General features: G+C 41.8%; 1 protein-coding gene across 1 annotated transcript in view; it reads left to right on the top strand.

Moving 5' to 3' along the window:
• The window catches only part of LOC122791275, an 802,728-nt gene that overhangs the window by 89,991 nt on the left and 694,513 nt on the right, over positions 1 to 18,224 (top strand). Inside the window, exon 2 of the mRNA XM_044058947.1 lies at positions 13,679 to 14,020. The gene's annotated coding sequence lies outside the window, so the exon portion shown is untranslated. The remainder of the gene's footprint in view (positions 1 to 13,678; positions 14,021 to 18,224) is intronic.

Raw genomic sequence — 18,224 nt, 5'->3', positions numbered from 1 at the left:
TGTGTCCACTGCAGAGAGGGTTTTACCTGGTCTCCCTTTTAGGGGTATGGACAGATGAAGTCTGTTCCATAAATTCCTTCTTTGTGGCCGCCTGTATGACCATGACATCCACTGGTACTCCTTTGTTCCAAAATTCTCTTCCTTTTGGTGGTGCCAGGATCTTGCCTGGTCTCTTGGGGATCGGTCCAGTAGGGTTGGGTTCATTCCACACTTGTCTAGAGATCAAATCAATTAGCTCATTGGCGGGCAGAGTCACCCAGGCGGTAGATGGGCCAGACCAAAAGGCTTCCTGGAATACCAATTTCTCTTGGGAAGTGTTATTGGTTGACCAACCACCTCTTTGCTTGAGAATCTCCAGGATGTCTCCAAAGGAGACGTCATCAGGTGGTGATCTTGGGGACCCTTCCCCCTCATCAAAATTGGTATCTTCTGTGGCTGGCTCTTGAGGAGAGTCTAAGTGCTTGCACTTGCACTTCCTCTTCCTAGAGACTTCTTCAGTAGGATGCTCCAGAGAAGTATCAGAAGACATGCGTATACCCTGCTGGGTAGTCTGAAGACTTTCGGCTGGCTGACCCTGTGGAGTACAGTGCTGGGGCTCAAGGCACAAAGACATATGCGATGAGGAAGATGGATCCAAGGAGGGGAACTGTCCTTCCTCTAGAAGTAGAAAACACACTCTCCACTACCTCAAAGGCAGAATACCTTAGTGAGAAGGAGGTTGACAATGCCAAGAAGACATGTTTTTGGACCATCCGCTCCCTCTGATCTGAAGGGAGCCCAGCTGAGGCAGACGTCAGTGCCAAACTGTCCAAAGCTGAGACTCTGAGGAGCAGAGACAGCTCTGACAACTTTGGAGTTGACTCAAGCACCTCGGACTTGGCAACAGCACTACAGCTCTGATAGCTAACTGGCTGCTATACGCTTGGAGCCAGTCCACTCAGAGAAGGTATCGGCGCAGATGATGCAGCAGTATTTGGATCCAACATGGATAGTTCCAGAAGTCTTGGCTCCAGGAGCTTCCAAAGCTGAAGGTCAGATCAGAGAAGGAGCCAAAACAGGCTGAGCAGTACTGGTGAAGGTCTCCCAACCCGATGGGGTAGGAGTCAGGAGAACTCCTGTTTTCTCATTATTCTATCCCCATCTGCTTCTATCAGACTCCTGGAAGAACAAGAAGAGGCCACTGAAGGGGTCCTAGAATGATGGTGTCTGTCTAGGAAGGGCAATGGTATACAGGAAGGAACAGGATCTAAAGATGATGCATATCAGGTGCTAGGGAGCTTCTTCGGCTCCGAGTGTGCCAGATCTGATGATGTGGTTCTGTTATCAGAAGCTGACGGATCCGAGAGTTTAGTTTTTGGATCCAGCAAACTCAGATCCAATCTTTTGGACACCTTGAGAGAAGGTTCAAGAGTAGGGTCAAAGCTAGGAGTGGAGGATCTGGAAAAGTCCAGTGGATGCTTTCTGGACACCTCCTTGTCTATTTTCTTGGAGGGTTGAGCTCCAGATAAAGTCTCCGAAAAAGAAGTCATTAATAAACTTTTTAGGTTTACCCCAGGGTTCAGTAACACCTACACTAAGTGTACACCATTCTGAGTGAACAGACAACATGGACATAACTCACACCTTGTTCCTCCAAATTTTAGTTTTCCTTCTGATATTCTTGCAGCTTTAAATATTGACAGGGATTTGTAAAGGTTAACACAAACAAACTCAAGAGGTGACGCCACGGTTCGGACAAAGAAAGCTTTATTGAGTAGAACAAAAACTGTAAAAACATAAGAACTTTCCCGTTCAAGACTCAAACGTTTCTTCAGACATACTAAAATAATAAAATCTCTTGTATAAATACTTCTGTCAACCAATCACATCACTGCAATAATAAACACATTTAAATTAATCTATTTCTACCTGCTCTTCATAAAATCATATACTTCTCATAAAACGTTTCACAACGACTTTGTATAAAAGCATTAATGTAATAAAACACAGTCTCGAAAACATGTTAAAAACATAAATGTTTTGTTATACATAGATGCTAATACTTCAGAAATACTATTAAAACATGCTAGTATAACATTGGTTAGTAGATGGCAGCAAATGTCAAAATGTCTGATGCTTCCAAATTATTAAAAACTTAAATGTACACAATAAACTCCACTCAAAAGTATATAGAAAACACTTGTAATTGTCATAAATATAAACATACCTAATAGGCTAAACTCAAAAATAGTAAAAACAATTGAATCATATTATTGTAATGATCCAAGTCAGAGAGACATGACAACGAACTGTGACGAAAGAGAACATGAGTACCTAAAAGAACGCTCACTGATGAAACTGACCTAATGTATGAGGGGTCTGTCAATTAAGAAGGATCTCAAAGAAACCCCATCATTAAGTCCACAAGCTTTGTCTGCTTGTAGTCTAATGATCCATTTAGTTTCTAACTGTTCTGTATAGCTCTTAAAATTACCCAGCCTAATGCTTTTATCGACAAGCTGTATAACCAAAAACAGAAATTTGTGAGTAAGATCATTATTTAATACATGTCGTGCCAAGGGATTGGTTTCTTCTCTATTTATTGCGTATAAATGTTCCCTTTCTCTCTTGCCATCTGCATAGTGATTAAATACATATACTTTCTGAGTCACTGTACGTGTAAAGATATTGTCACTGGATGTGTAAAGGTATTGTTACTAGCCATGTAAACAAAGCTTGTGGACTTAATGATGGAGTTTCTTTGAGACCCTTCTTAATTGACAGACCCCTCATACATTAGGTCAGTTTCATCAGTGAGCGTTCTTTTAGGTACTCATGTTCTCTTTCGTCACAGTTCGTTGTCATGTCTCTCTGACTTGGATCATTACAATAATATGATTCAATTGTTTTTACTATTTTTGAGTTTAGCCTATTAGGTATGTTTATATTTATGACAATTACAAGTTGTATCATTCGGCATTTATGACAATTACAAGTGTTTTCTATATATTTTTGAGTGGAGTTTATTGTGTACATTTAAGTTTTTAATAATTTGGAAGCATCGATCAAACATTTTGACATTTGCTGCATCTACTGACCAATGTTATACTAGCATGTTTTAATAGTAATTCTGAAGTGTTAGCATGCTAGGCTAGTCACTCTAGACCTAAAAGAGGCCTACCTCCCACTTTTAGTTCTCTGCACTTCCCAGTGGCTTATCTACTGCTCCCAGAGTTTTCACAAAATGTGTGTCTCCATCCATTGCCTTTTGCAGACAAAGGAATATCTAGATTTACCCATACTTGGACGACTGCCTAATTCAATCAGACAGCCAGGAAAATCTGCTCAAGCACCTGGCCTTTGTAAAGTCCCTACTAACCTCCCTAGGATACACAGTCAGTGAAATGAAATCCAAACAAGTACCCACCCAAAGGGCTATATTCCTGGGAGCAAGCCTGGACACAGCATCCTAGATGGCATTCCTTACACCAGAAAAGCAAACTTTCCTGACAGCCTACTTCTCTCAACTAGCCACCAGACCCCAGTTATCTGCAAGGAAAATCCTGCAAGCTCTGGGGTTCATGGCCTCCTGCATTCTACTCATTCCATATGCCAGACTGCATATGAGGAAACTTCAATGGTACCTAAAAAGCCTTTGGTGTCAACACTCTCAAGACCTGGAGACTCTTATACCCATGATACCTTGCCTCAAAAAAGATTTTCTTTGGTGGGCAGCAGCATGCTCCCACAACAAGGGACTACCTTTTTCACCACTCCCTGCCACCCAGAACCTCATCACAATTGCATCAGACTATGCCTGGGGTGCACACCTGAACTGCAGGTGCATACAGGGCCAATGGACCCCACAGCAAATCCATCTGTACATCAACCAAAAAGAGATGATAGCTGTCCAGCATGCCTTGACAGCTTTCAAGCCCCTTCTCTACCCAGGGGCTCTACTGATCAAAACAGACAACACCACTGTGATGTGGTATATCAGCAAGCAGGGAGGGACTCACTCCTACCCTGTATGGAGGCTGGCCATGACCCTTTGTCACACAGCCTCTGCCATGCAACTCCACCTGTTAGCACAATTCCTGCCAGGTTCTCTCAACTCTCTGGCAGACCACTTAAGCAGAAATCGTCTGGACCCACATGAGTGGCAGCTAGACAAAAGAACCTTAAGCCTAATAACCCAGAAATGGGGTACCCCGAAGGTCGACCTCTTTGCCTCCCACACCAACCATCAGCTCAGCAAGTTCTGCACCAGGAAGCATCACTGCGTGGCTTGGAAAGTGGATGCCCTGTCCTTCCCCGGGGTCAGTCTGTCGGTCTGTGCCTTTGTCCTTCCCCTGGGTCAGTCTGTTGGTCTGTGCCTTTGTCCTTCCCCTGGGTCAGTCTGTCGGTCTGTGCCTTTGTCCTTCCCCTGGGTCAGTCTGTCGGTCTGTGCCTTTGTCCTTCCCCTGGGTCAGTCTGTCGGTCTGTGCCCTGCCCTTCCCCTGAGTCAGTCCATCGGTCTGTACCTTTGTCCTTCCCCTGGGTCAGTCTGTTGGTCTGTGCCTTTGTCCTTCCCCTGGGTCAGTCTGTCGGTCTGTGCCTTTGTCCTTCCCCTGGGTCAGTCTGTTGGTCTGTGCCTTTGTTCTTCCCCGGGTTCAATCTATCGGTCTATGCCTTTCCTCCACTACCTGCCATCCCCAGGGTACTGCTCAAAATAAAGGAGGAAAAACCATGGACAATTCTTATTGCTCCAAACTGGCCTCACCAGCACTGGTACCCACTGCTGCACAGCCTGTTCCCACTGCCACCATGGCATCTCACTCAGATTCCAACCCTCCTGACACAGAGGAAAGGAGAATTCATGTATCCCAAATTGCAGACCCTCAGTTTGGCAGCTTGGCTTATTCCCTAACCACTGATCAATCTGCCAACCTCAGTAAACAGGTTCTAGATGTTATACATGAGGCCAGATGCCCTAGCACTAGAAAGTCTTATGCTGACAAATGGAAAATATTCTGCACCTGGATTCAGGCTAAGGGAGCCGATACAGCACAGCCCCCCCCCCCCCATCCTGGATTACTTAGTTGACCTGCTACACAGTGGTCTCTCTTTTAACTCTATTAAAATTCATGCCTGTGCTATCTCTGCTCATTTCCCCACTGAACAGCCCCTTTCCTCACAGCATCTGATCAAACAACTTGGCTAGCAACTTCAGATCACCCAGAAGAGCACCAACCCCAGCTTGGGACCTTAACTTTGTGTTGGAAAAGCTCACCCTGCCCCCCTTCGAGCCAGCATCGTCATTAGAGCTAAAATTTATCTCCTGGAAGACAGCTTTTCTTCTGACCATCACTTCAGTCAGAAGGATGTCCGAGCTACAAGCACTCATGGCTGTGGAGACCTTCATCGTCTTCCATGCTGACAGGATTCCCTCAGGACTAACCCATCCTTCATGCCTAAAGTGGTGTCCTGTGTGGCTCTCAACCAATCCATTCATTTGCCCACCTTTTTCCCTAACCCACAGAACAAGGGGGAAAGGATCCTGCACTCTCTAGATGTGCACAGACAGCTCAGATTCTATCTAGACAGGACTAAATTCTTCAGAAAGTCTTATTAATTGCTGGCTAGCTTTACTGCAGGGGCAGAGGGCAAAGCCATCTCCAAATAAACCATTTCCATGATTCCTGGCTCACAGCATGGATTAAGGTTTCTCATTGGGTTTTTCTTGCATTTTTCTCAGTTAAGTGGTGCATTTTTCTACTTTTCTTGTGAGTTAGTGCTTTCTTTCCTCTCCTCCCTCTCTACCTCAAGTTTAGCACTGGGAGTTTGTTTTCCTTTGCCTCTTTTCCCCTTTGGCACCTATCCTCTCCCCCTCCCCTTAGTTTAGTTTTTTGGGGATTTTTTTTTGTTGGGGCATTTTTCTTCTTGGTGTGTGTGTGTGTGTGTGTGTGTGTGTGTGTGTGTGTGTGTGTGTGTGTTTCATGACAGACAAGCTAGACGGATTCAAAAGATGTTCTTCTTGTGGGCAGAAGATGCCAAATTCTGATGCCCACAAGAAATGTTTGTATTGTCTGGGATTCGTCCATCTCGAGGCTGCATATTCAATTTGTGCAGCATTCAATCCTCTGGCATTAGCAGATCGCTGGTACAAACTCACACTCAAGGGTGTGGCTCAAGGGGTTCCTTTGTCTTGGGCTCCCCCTCTCCTAGCAGCCACAAAGATTCTAAGAGGAGCGCCTACACTGCCTCTACGGGGGCTTCTCCTCCAGCGGCTCAAAAAGGGCCAAGACTCTTGGATCCTAGCCCCTCAGATCTGAAGCAGTCTTCAGCAGGTTTGGATATGTTGGCTCAGAATCCGCTTTCCAGCACTGAAGTTCCCTTGGATCAGAGAGCCTCGGACCCACCTCTGTTTCTCTGGACCCTTTAGCTCCCACGGATCTGAGGTAGGTTGAGCTTCAACATTCAGACCTGATGCATTCGTCGGATCCAGAGTTGTTTTTTTCTATTCCTGACCTCTCAGTTAGATCCCCTATGGATCTGAAGTCTTCGGATCCTAGATGCAAGAGTCATTCCCCAGATCAAGAACACTGCAGAGTGGTGGGATCCCAATGGGCTTCCTCATCTAAGTCCACTCATTCCTCAGCCTCTTCCAGGTCCTGTAAGAGCATTTTACCTTCAGAGATGGACATGATGATGAGGAGTTTCCTTTGGTCCCAGATAGGGATGAGTCTTTTGGTGTTCCCAGCCTGTTCAAGTTCAGGGAGGACCCAGCTCCTCAACTGGTTTCTCCTCTTTCAATTCCTGCAGTTTCTGATTCCCAGGTTCCGGTTTTCCCTAGGGAGGCATCGGGGGATCTGGGAATGTCTGTTTCCCTGTTCCTCCAGGTTTCTGACTTTCTCAGTTCTGATGGTTTCAGACTGGAGTGTGTCTCAGTCCCAATAGGCCGGAGATGGTTCACTTGAGAGAGGTTCTGGTCTTGGTTTTTCAGACAAGGCCCTTCCCTTGGGGGCATCAGCCTTCAACAGCTTCAAAAGTTAACTGTGTCTCTTTGAATCTGCTCATCAGGCAATTTTAAGGTTTATCACATGAAGACTGTACTTGCTGTTGCCTGTTATACCCACTATTTATAAATATATTTCAGGCAATAACAGGGTACGTCCTGCTGGAGCCTTGGCTTCTTCGATGGGATACTGGAAAGGGGTTGACTGTAGAAGCATTCTAGGACAGACTACATGATTCTATGTTAATACCTTTACAAAGCATTATGAACTGTATTCCTTTTCCAGGACCAGAACAGCCTTTGCTAGCACATTTTCTTATCTTTCCTCTTTCCAGGTTGGATAGGTTTTGGTTATCAACCCATATAGCCAAAAGGATACTGCAGCAGTGGGAGTGATGAACAGAATACAGTTGTGTAGATGTTCAAATTCGTCAGTGCTGCAGTAGTCGCACCCACTCTCTATACCCTTTTTTTGTGTGTATAGTTTACTAGTGAATATATAATGCGCTTTGCTGCTATTGTATTTCAGTTTAACTTTCAGGATAAATATGATCCTTTGCTCTTTATGGACAAGAAGGTCCTGAAGAAATGTTCACTCTGACTAATGATTTCTGTGCACTGGGCTGACCAATCAGCAGTCTGACTGAAGGCACGGGAGAGAGCTTTGTGCAGCTGACCAGTTTTGGTACTGTGCAGGAAGCAAACCTGTACAGGCTAGTGAAGCAGTGAAGAATTCAAGCATTATGGGTAAGTACAATGTACACAGTTGTACTTTTCTGGTGGTATTAGGCATGTATCTTTTGTTTCGGTTTAATGATCACAAATGCAAAGCTGTTTTCCAATCGTTTGCTTTAGTGTTTGCTGCTGTTGTATGTATGGTTGATGATTGCCTAGTGGATGCTTTGTGGTCGACTTTGTGGTGGTCAATCATTGTTGAGGTTGACAAATGCTGATATAATCTAATCATATGTTCACACACACACACACACACACACACACACACACACACACACACACACACACACACACACACACATACACACACAAGCAGTAATGCAGGGTGGGCATTATAGTTAAATAAAGGACTGTTGTGAGGCCTGTCTGCCCCTTGAAGATCTGTAATTTACCTATATTGCCCATGCTGGAATGCATTATTATGCTTAGGAAATTGCATTTGTTAAAGATTATTTGATTTTGTATTTTAATAGTTTTGTTTTTTAAGTACTCCCTTTCTTTATTATATTCAGATAGTTCACATATACTTTTATAAATTTCTAGGTAATAGTGAATATGTGTATCTAAGTGCAGATGTGCTTGTGCAATAAAGTGTGTTTGTTTGTGAGGGAGTTAATGTGGTGCTGTGTGTGTGTGTCTGTGAGTTTTATGTTGTGGCTTGTGTGTGTTTTAAATAATTGCAGAGAGTAACGTTTGATATTATAGCACTTTAAATGACTGGAGCTGTGACATTTTGCTTTATGTTTTATTAAACAAAGCTATTTTACAGCAGTGCCCTCTTCTGTTTATTTATTTAACATTTGTTTACTGGGAAAGTCTGACTTGGAACAAGGCCAATTTTCAGCAGATGTTCAGGGAGAAACACTCCAGAAGCATGTCTTTGTAACATGGGAGGAAACCAGAGCACCCGGAAAAAACAAAACCTAAATGCAGGAAGGACATGCAGACTCTGCACAGAAGGTACTCCAGCCAAGAATTGAACTGGAAAACCTCTAGCTTTGAGGTGACAATGATACCACTGCAGCATTCTGATTGCTATGTTATGTTATGGTAATAACTGTTTTGAAAGCAAATTTTCTATGGATAAGTGTTTGGTATACAAGAAATGCTATGACTGATTACTTTGAAGGAGCAAGTTTATATGACTTTGGAGTAAAGGTGATTTACTGGAAGCATATTTTGCATGAGAAAAAATATAAGAACTGATTCCAGTTATAAAGCAGTTTTATACAAGAGATTATTGTCATGAAGACAATTTAAGATACACAGCTTTAACTGTAAAGCAAGCAAATAATGTAAAAAAATATCTGCAGTGTGACATTGCAATGTTATGAAAAGGCTAAATTATGTGGTGCATGTACAGGACGAAAGAAGCATCCAAAATGCTGTCAGTGTGTTCTCTGTGGAGGATTCTTTTAATATTACAGTCACAAAAGGAGATACTGCCAGCACAGCTAGCTGGATGTTTTTGGATGATTATATGTCATTTGTGAATATCAAACTAATTCATACAAGATGCTGGTGTTACAAATGTATTAGAAGTGTATGTCATATAAGATGCTTGTGTTACAGTGTATTATAACTGCATGTGTATATCAAACTGCTTGGTACAGATGTTTGTGTTGAAAAGGAATTTTTAAAATGTTTGTTTGAAATGTAACCACAGTGTGCCCTAATGGAAGAGAACAGAAATGTACATGCACGATTGGCACTATTGTAACTGCTTAAATGCATATATTTTAACAGAGGAAACTGGCGGGTTAACTTCAGTCCAGCAAACTTCAGAAAATATCTGAAATTAAATTACGCTATAAGCCAGGTCATAATGTGCTATCTGACAGGTCCGTGGTAGGAAGTTTTCTGTATTGTCCTTGGAGTGAACTAATTGCTACTTTTAAAGTATAAATGAATGCAATTGCTCTATGATTTCCAGCATCTCCCAAGCTCTGAGCAAAAGCCCTTATATATGTATTTTCACAGGTAGACGCTAAATGCTGCCAGCTGTCAGCAATGGGGGTTTGCATGAGAACTAGAAGTCAGATGACAAGAAGTGAGATCATCCTGCAAGCTATCCCCCGCAGTAATATTTTAGATATTATTTTGAGAAGTCTCTGAGTGAGACAGAGCATTCTGTATTCTGTGTTGGACTGACAACAACAACAAGAAAAAACATTCACCACATCTGCCTTGCTATATTAGTAAGTTCTAAGGTTATAGTAATTCTCTTAGATACAGTCAGGAATGTAGTGAAGCTTAGTTTAGATATTTTTCTTTATTTGTGTGAGCCTGTACTGCAATGTTATTTTCAATATTTCCTGTGGTTTTCAACTCTGATGTCACTGTGAATATATATTTAGTATTGTCTTGTTCTTTTACTAGTTATTATTAAATATATTTAAACCTTTCATTGTGGCTGATCTGTGTAGAAATATTTAAGTTTTGAGAGTACTTGCATATTTATTTGGTGACACTGTGTGGGCCACTCCTAATAGCCTTGCTCTTGGTCAAACTACCATTTGTATGAATATTAATATTACACAGTAAAATTGGTCAACCTTTGTTAAGGACCTTAATGTAGCTGTCCATTTAGTGACTGGTGGCAGTAAAAACTACCTTTATAGTCTGGGCAGCAGGGGCATAGCTAGTAAACCTGCCTCAGCCTTTCCCAGGTGTGTGTGTGTGTGTGTGTGTAAATCAAACCTCAGAGAGGGTGTGTGTCAGCTACTTGGGCAGGGACATGAAGCATTGGTTGGATAAAGAGGGATCTGGGGGTCTTGGCTTGGTCATTCAGCTGAGATCTCAACTGTGTAGCTATGCCAGTGGGGGTCTTATTGGGGATCTGGAGGAAGAGTGAGAAACCGGTCCCAGACAGACTGTGGTCTCTGTGTGCACTTGATGCAGAGAGCTGCATCTGGAAATACTGTGTGTGTATACCTGTTATTCTCTCATGAACGTCCCCCACTGTTGCCAGTGGTGAGGATTGAGGCTCCCTGATTACTGGTCCAGTGGTTGGGCGTCACGATGACTGTGGAAGAACAGACTTTGTAGAAGGATCTTAAAAACACTTCTTGTCAAAAACTATGCTGGTTGAAGGTGGGAAGATGGTCATGGTTTTCAAAACCAGACTTTTTCATTGGGGGCAAACCCACACATGTTCCTTGTAGAAGGAAAGCTGTCTGTGTTGCACAATTTACTGAGATTACTCTGAGTTACAGCAATCAGCAAGTACTACTTGTAGAGACCCCAGGTAAAACTTGTGGTGGCAATTGCCCTGCTTCAGCATTTGACCATCTCACTTTTGATAAGATACCAGATGAATGGGAAATTTGTACTGAAACAGTGTCAGTTTGTTCTTGTCAGGTTAGGCAAGCAGAATGTTTCATTGCTTAATGCAGTGAGAGACAAAGTATAAGCGCTGTTTATGCAGTTTGCTTATATAAGAGTAGCCTGTTTCAAAATGTTTAAACTGTAAAACATGAAGTGATTACAGACAATGCAGATTTCATAGAAAAAAAAATGTGTAAAGTTTAGCTAGCAGTGCAGTAGAACTTCCACGTTAGTAAATCATTTTCAGTTTGAAGAGGGACTGGTTGAAACATTAAGAGGCAGCCTTGGGTGTGGCATGTATGATGTCCTGCAAAGAAGGGTTTGACAGTAGATAAGGCAGTAGATACTGTGGTGAGCATAGTCACAGCTGCTAGACATGTTTTGGAGCAACAGCAAGATGTGGTTGCCTTCACTTTTAGTAAGGTAGCTAGTAAACGTACAGAAGTGAGCACATTCTGATTATGGCAAGCTGTCACATAAGATATCACCATGTGACAGTGATTACTGGGGTCAAGGAAAAAAAGAAGAATAGGTATAATAAAGGTCACGTTGAATGAATGTATGGTTTGAGGTAAGACCTCAGAAAGTAGGAAAATACATAGAAGGCTTCTGGTTTACCTAAAGCAGGTAGTAGACATTAATGTGAAACAATATAAAATGTAGAAAAGGGTAAGTACTGGGCTTAATCCTACACAATGTAGTTTGAAATGACTGGGGAATTTTATGGGTCATTCTGGAGATTGCAAGACTGAAACTGAAAAAGGAAATGCAATCAGGAGCATGCAACATCATCTGATATTAAATGATAGATCTTTAGTCACAGCAGTAAAAGCCAGAAATGCTGTTAAAGATGTATAATGTTGAGAAAGTGGCCCTTGGAGATCGAATCGAGGTGCCGCTGCCATACAGGTGGAAAACAGAGTTGTTAGATGTGTGGCTATAAATGAGGTAGGCTGTGGACCCATCTTCATCTGGGAATGGATAAGGATAACTGACTTGCATTGTCACCTGTAAGCTAAAGAGTTGGCAGTTTCTAAGCCTGCCATTTAGCAGAATCCATTACATGAGGGTATTCCAATAGGTACCATGAAGATGACCCGCATTGTTTACAAAATATTGTGTGCATAGCCTGACTAAACAGATTACCTTCTGTATGAAGTATTTGAGAAGGCATTCTGCTATGTCTATAGCTATAGTGTGCATTGAAGTTTTATTTATGGTGGATATTGTTTCAGATTGGGTGGCACAGTGGCACAGCAGATAGCATTGTCACCTGACAGCAAGAGGTTCCCCGCTTCGATTCTTGACTGGGGTGCCTTCTGTGAGAGTCTGCATGTCCTCCCTGTGTTTGTGTTCATGTGCTCCAGTTTCTTCTGACATTCCAAAGAAATGCAGAAGGTGGCTTGGACAGTCTAAATTGGCCGTAGGTGTGAGTGCTGCTCTGGCAGGGTTAGCTACCCAGCAGTGTAAACCTCTGCTCTACATGATTCTCACTGCTGAAGTGACGTGTGCAAAAAATGGGCTGTTTATGGATAGATGGTTCATCAGATTGGCCTGCTTCCCAGTGAATTATATTCCTTCAGAGCAGACAAACTGAGCTAGCAATCACAAAGTTTTTTTAAGCAAGCCAAAGTCCTCTATACCCTCAAGTATTGGGCTTTAACCTGTGTACCCTTATAAATTCATGGATTAGTACTAGGATAACTTTCCTTACAAGCCATTTTAAGCCAAGCCAATTATCCCTTGTGAGACTCAAACCCTGCACCTTGTGTTTGTAAGGCAAACACCTTAACCATAAGGCCACCCTCCTAGCCCTTCCATTAGGCCATCCTCCCAGCCCTTTGACTACTGTAAATAGGTAAGAGGTTACAGAACATCAGCAAGTCATAAAACTGTGCTTGATCGCTTGTTTAATGAGTGGTTTGATGGATTGTGTTTCAGTGAAGATGCTACGTAATCCGATAGCTGAATAACTTGTGCAGTGCTTAAAACTGCAAGTTGGCTTTCTCCACAGCTGTGGTAAATGTTTAAAGTAGGGATGTTATGTATCTGTATCATTATAATTTGTATGTTGTAAATATATCTCATGGTGTTAAAATACAAAGATATGATAATGATATGATAGAAGTAATTGTGTACTACATCTATACAGATGTTCTTTTTTCTGCTTAAAGGAAAGTTATAGAAATATTGCTGTTCTCTAACCTACACAAGCTAGCTGAAAGCCTAAAGGAAATGCAGTGTGAAAATCAGTTGAGTGTTGCAGATCATGCTCAGTGTCGTGACATTGACATTTGCACTCAGCAATGTATGATGGGCCTATCATGACTCAGCAATGTATGATGGGCCTGTCATGACTCAGCAATGTATGATGGGCCTGTCATGACTCAGCAATGTATGATGGGCCTATCATGTCACAACTCATGTAAAATATTGTTTCAGCATAGAGTTTATTACTTAGTGTGCCTCTGATGTAAAACTTTGCTGTCGAGGCGTTTATGTTCTGAAAACAGTGCACAGCTTCTCATTTTAAAAACTGAGGTCAGTTTAAATTTCAGACTTGGAGTTACATGTGACTGGAGTGATACTGGACATTTGATTCACATTCACAAACTCATTGTTTATTCTGCTTTTTCACAGGTGTTGGTCGTGCCCAGGATGACAATCAAGCACCACTTCTTGTTCATGGACGAAAGGGGACGTCAGCAAGGTTTTATATTGTTTTTTCTGAAGGACAAAATGTTATTGAGAATGAATGGAGATTTGGAAAAACGAAACCTATAAATAAGATTCTGGAACTCAGCTGTGCTGAAAAAGTGACAAAGGACTACATAAAAAATATGGAAAACAGACTGACACTCCATGAAAATACTTCTTTGGAGATTTCAAATTTACAGCCAGAGGACCAGGGGCTTTATAATGGTCTTGTAATTCTCCAAAGTAATCGTCAGATATACCATCTGTATAATCTACAGATTCATGGTAATGGCCGTCTGTCTTTCTTTTTTTTTATCCCTTTTCCTGCTACCTACAACTATTGGCCCTCCTGCAGTCAATCTCCCATTTATTCCCGTTGGAGATAGAGCTGATCATACCAGGCTGTCATCCATGCAGCCATCAAGGTTTTTCCTGGAAATGCCTAACCCCTTCCGCAACAGTTTACATGTATGCTGATATATGTGCCTGCTATGCCATCCTATGTTTTATATGCACATTCCTGCACACCCCATGAGACTGACACTGTAACTCTGAGAGCTAAGCAGATGTCCTTGTGCATATATTGTATGTAACATACCTCCAGTAGGTGTCAGCACTGCAGTGTGCCAGACTATCTTCCCCAGGATGGGGGAGAGACAATGTGAACATGTTCACTCCCAGCCCCCCCCCCCCTTCACCTCTCTTCTCCAGCATCTGGGCCACTAATCAAACTCATATTGTGTTGGTCATAGTGACAGCTTCATCTGTGTATGCCACAAAGTTGCAATAGTGTCATTCTTAATGTTTTATATAACACATATTATATATACTTACAATTATACTTTATTTTGAATGTACTATAACGTAATAAGTTGGTTGTTAAGGGGTTTTGTGTACCGTACTTTTTCTGTAGGTGTCATGTCCAAAGCTGTAACTGAGAGTGAGGTATTGCTGGAAGATATTCTTGAGTCCAGTGATGACTGTGGATGTGTGCTTCAGGACACTGAAGGAAGGGGCATAGGGAAGAACAGTGATTTAGTTTTAAGAGGCCTTCAGGTGAAGGCCTTGGTGGCTACCTCTCTGTCCCTTTCTAATCTCTTATCCATTTCATGTATATAGTATGATCTTCTACTTAGTACTTCATACCTTCTTTATCAGTTACACTTATTCTATCTATATTATTTGTTTCTATATACTTGTATGTCATGTTTTAGACTCCTTACTGGTGTATGTTGTTTTACCCTGTCTGCATGTTGTTCATATTATTTTATGCATATGCATTGTGTTGCATTCTTTCATTGTATGTTGCCTTTGGCCCATTTTGTGACTGAAAAGGGCTCTTGGACAAATCCACCTACCTGTTTAACAATTTAAAATAAAATAAGTAAAATAAAGACCCATATTAATTAGGCAAGCCTGCAGTTTATGATAGTAAGTTTGAAGAAGAGAGATGTTGGTGGCAGGTGACCTGCCAAAGATGGCAAGTGTAGAATCATTAGATCCTGGATGAGTGTCGTAGGCTGTGCATAGTGAAATGTGTGGTTCCCATAGAGAGTAAAGATGAGTAGGACAGGTACTGGGCCTTGGTACTCCTCTGGTCACTATAAGCTGTGATGAGATTGGAACTGCACCATCTAACCGCCAGTGATCAGTTACTAGGATAGGCAGAAAGTAAATGAGAACATTAAAAGTGAACCCAGTGCTTTTGAGAGCAGCATTAAGGAACATGACACCATGTTAAATGAGTTTGATAAGTCCACTAATGTTGATGTTCTTTATTACTGCAGTAGCCATTACAATACAGGACATATCCTGCCAAGAATACCTTATGTCCAGTCAGTCTACAAAGCTTCATTCTCCTTCCTCGTGCACCATATGTGCACCCTTAGTGCAAGAGAAAATGCTAGTGTAAGAAGGAAGTACGGACAAGCTCAAATTCAGGATTTCTTGCCATTTGTACGCTATTCAGGCTTTGGCTTGTAGTACTGGAGATTGGCTTCAGCTACACAGACATTATGCAGATAAGCACCTCACTGGGGTCTCTTCCTTTTTATCTAGAGATTTTTGAAAATGGTCTCTTATGTCTGTAGTTCTCTTTGTCTGGGTGATGAAAATGGTATTCGATCATGTCAGAGTTGTCTGTCCTTTACGTCTAAAACAGTCAGCAGTAGGCTTAACTCCTTCAGAATATCTCTTGAAAGTAAACATCTGAGAGATCTGGCATAAGTGACTGTCATCTGATTCCCCAGATCTGGTCTTTCCTCCTCAGACGAAAAAGAAGTTGACAAAAGGGAGGAGTGACAGAACATGGATGTCCATCTCTCTTGTAGTCTGAGACCAACGAATTCACAGAAGCAGCCCTCAGACTCGCAGTCTGCTTCTACTGAGATCTTCAGTAAGTCCCCCATTGGAGGCTGCTATGGCCTGGGAACCTTGCAGGCTGTTTTTTCTGGTAGAGTCGGATGGGAAGAGAGAGAAAAACACATTTATTTTGTCTGAAGGTGAGGTTAGACATACACCAAGTACTGGTGTAGGAAGATATCGATGGGATGCTCATGGAAGTCCAGCCCGTAGATTCAACACCAAAGACCATACACCTCAAGACTCCAAAGAGGCAGACTCAGACTGCAAAGCACCCGTCGCTAACTCACACTTCTCAAAAAGGGAATAGAGAGTTCTTTTAATTTCATGCTAGTCTTATGAAGGAAAACTGTTCCCATAAGGCTTCTTTTTTGGACTGTTCTTTCTCCATTTCAGTAAAGAGGAAGAGAGTTCCTTCTTCCACTGTGGAAGAAATTATTTCTGATTATGATCAGGAAGGATTGAACTATGCTTCACAAATCTCTTTCCCCCCCTGCTTGTGAGTCAGAATCTGATAGAACTAAACTAATGTCTTTCAGCATTTGGGAGTCGCCACAGCAGAACTCTGGTCTGCTAATGATTGGCAGTGGATTTTTACAGTGCCAGCCCAACCTTCAAAGAAGGTACACCCATTCATGCACACACCTACCTGCATGTCTTTTTAAATGTCACTCGACCACAGGGAGGACATGCAGACTCCACACAGAAGGTGCTCCAGCCAAGAATTGAACCCGAGAACATCTTGCTGTGAGGCGACAATGCTAACCACTGTACCACTGCGGCCAGCAGAATCTTATAGAACTATTTCCTCAAATTCCCCAAATAAGAAAAATGCCTTTTGTAGATAATAATCTCCAAAACTTAAAGTTTTTTTTTTCCGTAGGAAGGAAAAGAGATGTTGAATTCACAAAAGAGATGTGATGAGCTCCTCAGCGTAGACTCTCCTTAATCCTGTAGCTACCTTAAACCCCCCCCCCCCGGTTTAGATGTTTTAGAGTATGTCTTTACTAGAGCAGGAGTTTCTGTAGACCCTCAGGCTCCATCTCCAAAGAAACCTGACAGTTTCCATAGAGTATCAGATATTCATACGTTTCTTAGAAGACCCCGATTGCAGACCCTTGCCATTATTTATCTAGAAAACCTTTTTTTCAGCCAGTCCTATCTCAAATGACAAGGATAGTTGTGCCTTTGACAAATTTGGTAAAAAAAGTTTATTTTACACATATTCTGCTGTGGTCTTTAGGGCCATTGCTAAAACAATTTCTCATAGTATTGTTTGTCTACTTTAGCAAATATGCAGCAGCAATCTTTAGCTAACCTCCCCAAGTCTGTTACTTCTTATATGCTGGAAATGGTTAGCTTCTCAAGTCACTAAACTTGCTATAAAGTATGCTTATGCTGCGGATGCTGTCTCCAGAGCTGCTGCTACTGCTACTTTTCTGTTATGTATAGAAATGCTTCGGTAAAGGTACTGAACTTCCCAAAGATTGAAAAGACCCAACTTTTAAATGCCCTTCTGAGAAAAGACATACTATTTGGAAATTCCTCAGCTCTAGTGGTTAAGAAGATTGAAGAGAGAAGCAAGTTAATGCAAAGGGTCAACCAACTGTTATTGTCTCCTCTTCCCAAATACCAAAGGAATTATCCATCCAACCCAGGGCCTTTCTTTCAAAATCTCCTTAAAGGACCACTACATGCAAAAGATAAAAAAGCATATTTTTATCTTTTTGTGAATTACTCCACTTTCCAAAGGTACATGGAGCAAAATAAGTACTCATTCCTAATTTTATTTATTTTTTTATCCCTGAATGCCTTAATGGAGGCAGACATCTCAATTAGATTTTTTTTTCCCTTTGGAAAGCTAAATCTGTCCCATAATACTTCATAAGAGCACAGATTATGAGATTAAATCACCCTATATATAGATTACACTTCCATTCACCTAGAATGGAAGATTTGGAAAAAAACTCCCAGATTTGAGGGTCTGCAGATCCGATGTCATTGAATAGTCTGCACTGAGTCTTACAAATGTTTTTTCTACTGATGTTTTACATACTGTCTGGAAGACGCTTGCAAAAGTGCCAGCAAAGTACTAAGATAAAAAAAAAATGTCTTTTTACTAAGAGCA

This window comes from Protopterus annectens, chromosome 17.part0, assembly GCF_019279795.1.
Source record: "Protopterus annectens isolate FY-2018-M chromosome 17.part0, PAN1.0, whole genome shotgun sequence".
NCBI classification, from domain to species: domain Eukaryota; kingdom Metazoa; phylum Chordata; order Ceratodontiformes; family Protopteridae; genus Protopterus; species Protopterus annectens.
The sequence above is the reverse complement of the archived record's forward strand: the minus strand, read 5'-3'. Positions and strand labels throughout refer to the sequence as shown.